The following is a 9,053-nucleotide window of genomic DNA, read 5'->3' as shown; positions in this document are numbered from 1 at the left end:
CACCATAGTCTAGCTTCGCCGGTGAGTTTTAACTTGGCGAGCATGGCCTGATTGGTAGGTGCAGTACCAACTGCTTCAAAGTAATCCTCCATAGATTCAATCGAAATTTCAGCATCAGACTGGACGAATCTGCCTCTCCCGTCAAACTCCGGTAGCTTTATCTGCTTGAGGAGGAACTTCTTCTCCTGGGTCACAGCAGTACTTGATGTAGGGGGTGAATATGGAACCTATACCTAGGGTTGTGCCTGGCTAAAAGTTTCCTTAACGTTATTATATGATAATTGACGTTAGCTTATCTTTAGTTTAGCTATCTCGTAAATCATGAAGCTACTTAACTTTTAAACAACTCTGATGCATAGCCAGATATTGATAAAAGAAGTCCTTATTTATATTTACATGGGCGTAGCCTTATACAACGTCTCGCGTGATGATAATTCAATCATTACATTCAGTTTGGGGAGAACAACATTGTATTGCATTTGTTTACAGGAACTGTGTAATAGTAGGGTTTTGGGTCATGGATCTTTAGGAATCGATAATTCATTGGAAGTTCGGGATACCCTTTTCGTTGGAATCCATACTTCTCATGGCGGCCCAACACTTTAATCATGTCGACTGGGATTACACGGGTTACTTCCTCATATACATATGAATTCATTTCAACTCTCCGACCTTGAATATGTAAAGTCGAATTTACGTGAGCTTCCACAAAAATGAACAACTTCACGACTTTCAAGTCTTCCAACCACTTGATCCTCTTTAGGTTGGTCTGGAGATAAGCGAACCGGTGGGCAGCTATGTAGTAGATTCCTGAAGACCCCGTCCATCTTCGTTCTATGTATAAAGGTGATGGATTATAAATCTGCTCCAGGATGTTCATCATCCCAATACTTTGTCTATAATGCGGAGAATGCATTGCAGTCATAAACATGACCGGCAACACCAAAAACTTGTTCCATGCTTCATAGTTCTGCAAGACAGCATTGAAGATGAGGAAATGTTTGGACAACAACAATTTCTTTACTTCATTTTATTGAGTTCTCATAAAAACAATTCCGTTGTTGGTCGGCTCTGATACCAATAGTAACGTGTCCCCTAGTATCATCCAGAACAAGTCTTAGTAGTCCATCGGAAAGGATGTCTAGAAAGCTCCGCCCGACACTCCCATGGAATGTTACGGGTTTTGCGATCTAGTTCCTCCCGCGTCTGCCACGTAGCGGAAGTATCCTGGCCGTTCCCACTTAGGATCGACCGGAATTAGGGTTTTCCTAATGGGTCATTAGCTAACAGCAACTAGTGTTAGACCCGAGCGAACTACTTTACGCAGAAACACCAGGTCCGAAGCGGATTCACGCTGCACTTGGTTCAAGGAGAATGGGAAACGAGAGGGATGCAAAGCTCCACCTCTCTGCCATAAGGCATAGTCCCATTCCATTCCCCTAAAACAACGTAAATCGGGTAAGACGTAATTCTAGGTCGTCGCTCTCATTATTCTTTTTTATGATGATGATCATTCCGCTGTCTTTCGAGATTTTTGAGAAAAGTTCCCGGCTAATTGGGACCACCTAACCGTAGGACGGACCCATGGCCCATCCTCCGCACTTTTCTCGGTTTTGTTTTAGTTATGTAATTATCTAACATATTAATTTGACATATAACAATCAGCTTCTTTAATTAACCTTGTTAAGCACTGGTTCCTTCACATAATCTTATCACGTGACATATAAAAACAATATCAAGAAAGTTCTTTTAACATCTCATCATTTTGTCTTTGAATTACAAGAAGTTCCGCCCGTAGGCTTGTGCATAATGTGCCCGAAGGCTAACCAGTAATCTCTAGGGATCACTATTCCAAGCTTCCGCCCATCAACTAGTATGCGGGCCTCGAGATCCAATCCCAAGTCACGTTAGCCTCTTGTGCAGGACCCGGAAGGCGAGGGATTTACGGCCAGAGCCCCCCCTGGCACCCAAGCGTCCTCCTGCTCCAAGTAGAACTCAACGGAGAGACCTCTCGCGGCAGGTTCGGTCCACGTTCCCGGTGCAGTCAACAACCCCCTTGGTTAGGGTCAGGCAGGCAGTCCGGGGTAACTGAAGCTGCCTCTCCCTTCAGGCCTTTAACCTGAAGTATAGGTACTTGTTTAATTTGTAATTCATTATTCAAACAGAGCCTAAAATCTCTAGTAAGCACAAAAATTTTCATTAATCAACCCAGTTGTATGGCAAACTGCTAAAGAAGTGTTCTTTCCTTTTTGAGTGTACCAGCAGTTGTTCTCCAGATGTCTTGTAACTTGGCAAGATCCTTTATATTCGGGTGTAGGGTATACCCAACTTGGTTAACCCTAAGGTACCTTAGATATGCTAGTTTCTAGTTTACAACTTTCCTTATTTAGAAGGATACCCAAAAATACGTCTTTTTGCAAGATAGCTTGCATAAGGATCTGCCGTCCTTGATGAGGGTTTTTCCCTTTTTTCCTTGTGAATCAATCACAAAATGATGTCCTACATGTTGCACAAGTCTGGCGATGGAATAATCTGTTTCGATTCCTTAAGCTGATGTATGTCAGGCCTAGGGTTTCTTCATTTAAGAACCTTAGGGACAAACCCTAGTTTCTTATCTTTATGAATTTATTGTCCCTACGGTAAGGAAAGTAGCCAAGTGTTTAGGGTATGAATGTTTCTATGTTTAGATTGGTTCGGTTATCTTTTGGAAGGTAATCCTACTCGTCTTGTCACGGTTTTACTATTCTTGTGACAATTAACCTTCCTAATCAATACAGTTTGATTTGGCATATAGCATAATGCCAAGATGATACAAAGACGACAATACTCCTTGGGACAAAAGGCCTAGCTGAGAATTTAGTGTATACACACTTTATTAGTTCCAAGTCCTCAAATAGTAGGGGAAAAGTGTTAATAGAGTGTCATCCAATAATTTCCCATTACATTTTCTTTCCAAATGAGTTCGTATATCTAATTTTTATACTTGTTAATTCCTAACATTTAACTTCCGTTTTCTTTAAAGATGAACTCATGCCAAATAACAACAGTTGCCTTGCTAAGATGTGCAACTAGCAAAGATAACTCCCTAGTAATTTGAGCATCAAAGAAGCCTTCCATGAATTTAGCCATTTTACCATGATTCGTTGCGAAAGGAATAAGACTAATGGTGCAAGATATAATTTGAATATATTACTATAGTAAATGGTTAATCTTGCCTATAATTTTATAATGCTTGATGCAATTTGAAGAAAGCTAATTTGTATACATTGTCATTCATAAGCTAACTCCTTCGTTAAAAATAACTTGAACAAATATATCTTTCCTTAACAAATTTTCTTTGTGTGACTGACTTAAAACCGAATTAACATCAAGAAGAAAAACCTAGCTTTGAGGTGAGATATCCACATGGATACCGGGAGATGACCCTCCCGCAGCTACACCTTGGACTTTCTTCGGCGGCATCGTAGCTCGAACGTGAGATAGCCTTTTCCTTTTTCTTCTTGGAATTCCACCGTCTTCTCCTTCCTTTTCTTTTTCCTTTTTCCCACTCTTCCTCCGTCACTCCCTCTACTTCCCTCCCTATCTTTTATCTCACGGCTATATTCTTGCTTACGGGGTACATACGAGGCCGTGATGATGACTTGAATAATTTAAAGAAAAATCCAGAGGGGAAAAGGGCAAGGACTTAGGGGGGGGATTTAAAACCCTGGGAGGGGGGAAGAACAAGGGGCTTAGGGGGGAATTTTAAAACCCCAGGAGGGGGGGGGGGGAGAACAAGGGGCTTAGGGGGGAATTTTAAAACCCCGGGAGCGGGGGGAGAACAAGGGGCTTAGGGGGGAATTTTAAAACCTCGGGAGGGGGGGGCGGGAGAACAAGTGGCTTAGGGGGGAATTTTAAAACCTCGTGTTGAGTGTTGAAATGACTTGTTTTTTTGGCTGATTTTTGTTGTTTTTGAGAGCTGAATGGTTGATTTCAAGGGATGATTGATTGATTTGGAAGTGGATTGAGAGTGTTTTGGATGATATTGATTGTGTTTTGGAAGTTCATGATGATTGTTGATGGTTTTGTGATGTTCTGATAGGTTTTGATAGGTTCTGTATACCTTCTGTTTTGTTCTGTTTTGGTTTGTTTTGTTCTGATTGTCTTTTGTAAGGAGGGATGGAGTATTGATTGATGAAGAATGAGATATTGTGAAAGCTTAGTGAATGTTTTGTGAGAGTTTGAAATGGTTTGAGAGTGAGTTATGAGGTTTTTATGACCTTCTGTACGTCTTCTGTAGAGCTTCTGTTTCTGTTCTGTTTCTGTTCTGTTCTGTACTGTAACTGTTCTGGTACTGTTCTGTAGACTATTCTGTAAGTGTTCTGTGGAATGTATGTGTGATTTTGGGAAAGTTTTCTAGCCTTGGAAAGAGGTGAATACAAGTGCAAAAGAGCTGAAGGAAGTGGAAGAAGTAGCTGCTGAAGACTCAAGAGAAGACTAGAGTAAAGTGACAGTAGTGAGCTGTGAAGAGACACTGTAGTGGCTCTGGTGACCTTTCATATCAGACATACCTCTTGGGAGGGGTATCCACGACCTAAGAGTGATTATTGAGTGTAATTTTGAGAGATTGTAGTGAGGATATGATGTATTATTGATGGAGTGTGAGAGAGAGAGTCAGAGATAGCCAATTCTACTCAAACAGAGTGATTGTATATGAGAGATTGAGAGAGAAGACTATGAAGATATTGAAGATGAATACTATGTGATGTATTTTCATTCAAGATGGTGTATTCCTTTGTTTTCTTTGTTCTATTGATGGATTTTGTGAAGATGTTGAAGAATATGGTTGATTCTATTAAAAACCATGGGAGATTTACATGATGCTGCATGAAGATTTGTTGTGCTTGGTGTTCTTTTCTTTGTGGTGATCATATGAAACATGATAAACAAGCTTGTTGATGTTACAAGATAGATTTTCTTGCAAGAGAATTCCCTTTTCCTTGGTGTTCCTCTCGGGGCTCCATGTTTTTGGTGCGCAGCCGGGGAAACTTGCCATCAACAAGCACCAAAAGAGGCTGAAAATGAAGGAATTGGCATTGCCAAGAAGAGAAGAATTCAATGGATGTTTGTAAAGTTCCTTCTTCTACTGAAGAATTGGAATTCCTCATAATCAAAGCCACTTTCCATAAGAAGTTCATCCCACAATGGCGGAAACACATCACCATCATGATGCATGCTCTATGTGGTGGACAGTTTCCTCTTCCTATTGAAGCAGCAGAAACTTGCATCTTGGTGGCAAACTGTTTGGGAACAAACTGAAAGGCAAAAATAGAGAGAATGACCATCCATGGAAGATTTGACATTCATTGAGAAGTTTCCAGACAACATCAAGTGGGAGATTGTGAAGAAGCTTTAGGAGTCTTGGTCTGTAGAGGTTCACAGGGACAAGAAGGAAAAGAGTTGGAATTTGTTCGTGGATGCTCAACAGCAAGATACATGGGATGCTTGGTGTACTGATAATCTTCTGTTTGTTCAATTAGCAACTCACTGGAAGTTGGTAGACAGAGTGTTTTTCACAACATACACTGTTGAAACCATCAGAAGCTGGCATTACTATGATGATGGCACCACCACCATGCTCAGACGTATGCATTTTGACACCTTCAGAACCAAATACCTTCCTCTGTGCAGTGGCATGAAAGCAGAATTTAGGGACGTTGAGAGGAAAGAAGTAGAAGAAATGTTGGCAAGAGAGTCCTCCAGAGACTGAAGCCTTCTGTTAACCCTCTGTGGAGCACTAACAACATAGTGGAGTCAACCCCCTGATGAATGACACAATAAAAAGGCAAGCATTAGAACGAGTCCAGAGGTAGGTGAGAAGAGAGAAAGCAAAAATCAGAGCCGAGAGCGAGCTCGCAGCAGAAGCCGCATTTGACGCCCTTGCGGAACTCTTTACAGAAGTCCCAATGGCACATCAAGCCCTTCCTCCTCCTGTTGGAGGCCCACTTCCAAGCCAGATCCGTCCTGGAAATATTGATGACAGACCAGCGAACGTAGTCCCATTGCCAGTTTTTAAGGGAGAGTACAATGAAGACCCCGATCTTCATGTAGTAGAGTTTATGGTAGCATGTGTGGCTAACAATGCCAGAACCCCTGAGTAGTTAGCGATATTCCCCGCCACTTTCAAGGGCGCGGTGTTTCAGTGGTATGAGAGACAAGCAGCAGGAACTTTTGGCACATGGGACGACCTGAAGTTGGCCTTTCTCACTAAATTCAGGCGTGAAGGTTTTGAAGAGCGGATGAGAGAGGAATTTATGAACCTAAGTCAGTCCTCTGGAGAAAGAGTAGAAGCATATGTCTCAAGAATGGAATCCATCCTGAAGAGATGGACTAACCATAATCTAGATGATGGCATTCAGAAGGGAGTGTTTCTCAGAGGATTACAACCAGAAGTCCGTAAGTTTGTGGAGCTACAAAGACCAGCCACCCTGCAAGCTGCAACAGAAGGTGCAAGACTGTACGATGAAGTGGAAGCTAGATTAGCAATGAATACAGGAAGAGGAGTCCTACCTCCTCTGATGCCAGGAATGATGTATCCACCAAATGCAGTCCCAGGGACTGTTCCCTACTCCTACCAACAGATGCCCCCGGTATCACAGTACAGTGCACCAAATCCATAGTGGCCACAATCCATGCCTCAAATGATGGTTCAACCACAACAACAATGGTCCCAACCAATTTCCTCAATGCCAAATCAACAGCAACAGTGGAACCCTACCAACTGGAGTCAACAGCCAACAGTTCAAACAGGAGCTCTGAATCAGAAACAGAACAGAGACCCCTCTGTACCAGCCCAACCAGTTTATGCAGTGATTACCGAAACTCCTCAAAACCCTCCTGCCAGTACGTCCGGAGGAGAAAGCTTGAAGGATTATTTATCCAACTCAGTTGCAAACATCAAAAAGGAGTTGATGGATGTGATTACAGAGCAACTACAGACGCTGAAAGTGAACACAACGAGCATATCCAACATTGCAGGAGCAGGAAGAGATGTGATGCGGTCAAATACTTGGTGTGGTAAGTGTCATCAAGCAGGTCATTTAGCCATTGAATGTACACGGAAACCAACCATCCCTGGAGCCTTCTGTTCCTATTGTTTGCGGAAGAATCATACAGAGGACATTTGCTCTCTGAAGGAGATGCATGATAGGAGAAGAAAGGAAGAAGACGCAAGATTTAACTTGCTGGAATCCAAAATGACAACACAAGATATTGGACCCAAGCCTAGAGAGTTTGGTCCTAATTTCGGACCCAGAAGATTTCCTTCCCAAAGTTACAGAGGAAGACAGTCTGGCGGTGGTCAGAGATTAGAAGTGGAGTGTTACAGATGCGGAGAAAAGGGACACATTTCACCAAATTGTCCAAATCCTCGAAGGTCAGTGGATTACAAGCCCTTATGTAGTCGATGCAAAGGAGAAGGCCACACTGCAAAAGACTGTCCAAGCCCAGCCCCAGTGAAAAACAGTGCTACTGATAGTCCGTCCAAGGCCCAAGAGCCTACCTCCAATTTAGTGGAATTGGAAGTTGCTACCATCACGCGTGCAAAGCAGAAGGAACCACCTATCCAGAAAGAAAATAACCCTCGTGCCAGAACAGTGAAGTTCAATCTTCCACCAGAAGAACAGAACAGAACAGAGCCTAACAGTGCCGTACAGAGCCCTACAGTGCCACAGAGAGTTACAGAGACAGTTACAGAGACAGGACCAGAGGTCCAGGATACAGAAGAGGAGGAAGTGCCACAAATGGCAGAAGAAGCTCCTGTAATTCCTCTGTTGGAAGAAAGAGGGAAAATGAAAATGGGTGTTGCTCCATTCCCTAATCGGTTAGAGAAGCCAGTGGATCCTATTAAGGAATACGATCTGGTCAGAGATCTAGATACCTTTAGACCAAACCTCACATTCCGACAATTATTGTTGTTGTCTCCCAGTTGCCAGAAAAGATTCAAAAGTATACTGACAAGAAGACGTGGTTTAAGGATTGCTCCGGCAACAGCAACAAAGTCCAACAAGGCTCCAGAGCCTGTAAAAGAAGTGGATGTGGCTAATGCTTTCCTAGATCCAGGTACTCCAGAGACTGGCGTATGGATAGAAGGTTGCTTCATCGCAAATGCATTAATTGATGGAGGTTCATCAGTGAACATTATGACGGATGTGACAATGAAGGATCTAGGCCTACAAGGTGTGCAACCAACCCAATGGCTCATCAGACTGGCGGATCAGAGTAGAATCAAGCCTTTGGGCATTCTTCCATATGTGAAGACTACAGTGGCTGGAAAAGATTATTGGCTGACCTATTTGGTGGTGAAGCCAAACTCTTATGGTACATCCTATCCTATGTTACTGGGCAGACCATGGCTTTTTGAAGCCAGAGCAAGGACGGATTGGTTTAAAGGAACTTTGACCTTGGGCAGAGGACCCAACAAAGTGGTGCTGAAACTGTATGGTTCTCAAAAAGGACATGGATCCACCTCCTTGGAATTATCTTCTGATTCTCCTAATGAGGTTATGGATGGAACATCAGCAGACAAAGATGTTGTCAAACAGATCCTTCCCAAGAAAACAGTGGCACATTCCTTAACAGTGGATACTGTAAGCCGACTTCTAAAAGATGCAAAGCCATTATCAATGGGTGAATACTTCCTGCCTGAATCAGGAATGCCTTCTGAAATCACTTCTGATAGTGAGATAGAAGCATGGATGTACTACTCTCCCTGTTACATGGTCACAGCAGAAGCAGAACTAGAGACAGAGGCAGGAGAGGAAACAGAGAATCTATTCTTCTGTTACAGAGCTCCTACAGAGACAGAAGCAGACACAGAGATAGAGACAGAGACAAAAGAGGATGGATATGATATGGACGAAGAAGATTATGAAAGTGAAACGGAAGAGTCTATCCCACCTGAAGAGGATACATTTGAGGAAGAAGTTCTAGAAGTATCAGAAGCCGACGAGCTCATGCTATGGGACAGAATGGCAATGGTACCATTTGGTTTGGTAAATGGATCTTCTCATATG

Source organism: Lygodium microphyllum, chromosome 4, assembly GCF_053477565.2.
Source record: "Lygodium microphyllum isolate KBCC chromosome 4, Lygodium_microphyllum_v1.1.10, whole genome shotgun sequence".
In the NCBI taxonomy this organism is placed as follows: Eukaryota; Viridiplantae; Streptophyta; class Polypodiopsida; order Schizaeales; family Lygodiaceae; genus Lygodium; species Lygodium microphyllum.
Note: the sequence above shows the minus strand (reverse complement) of the source record.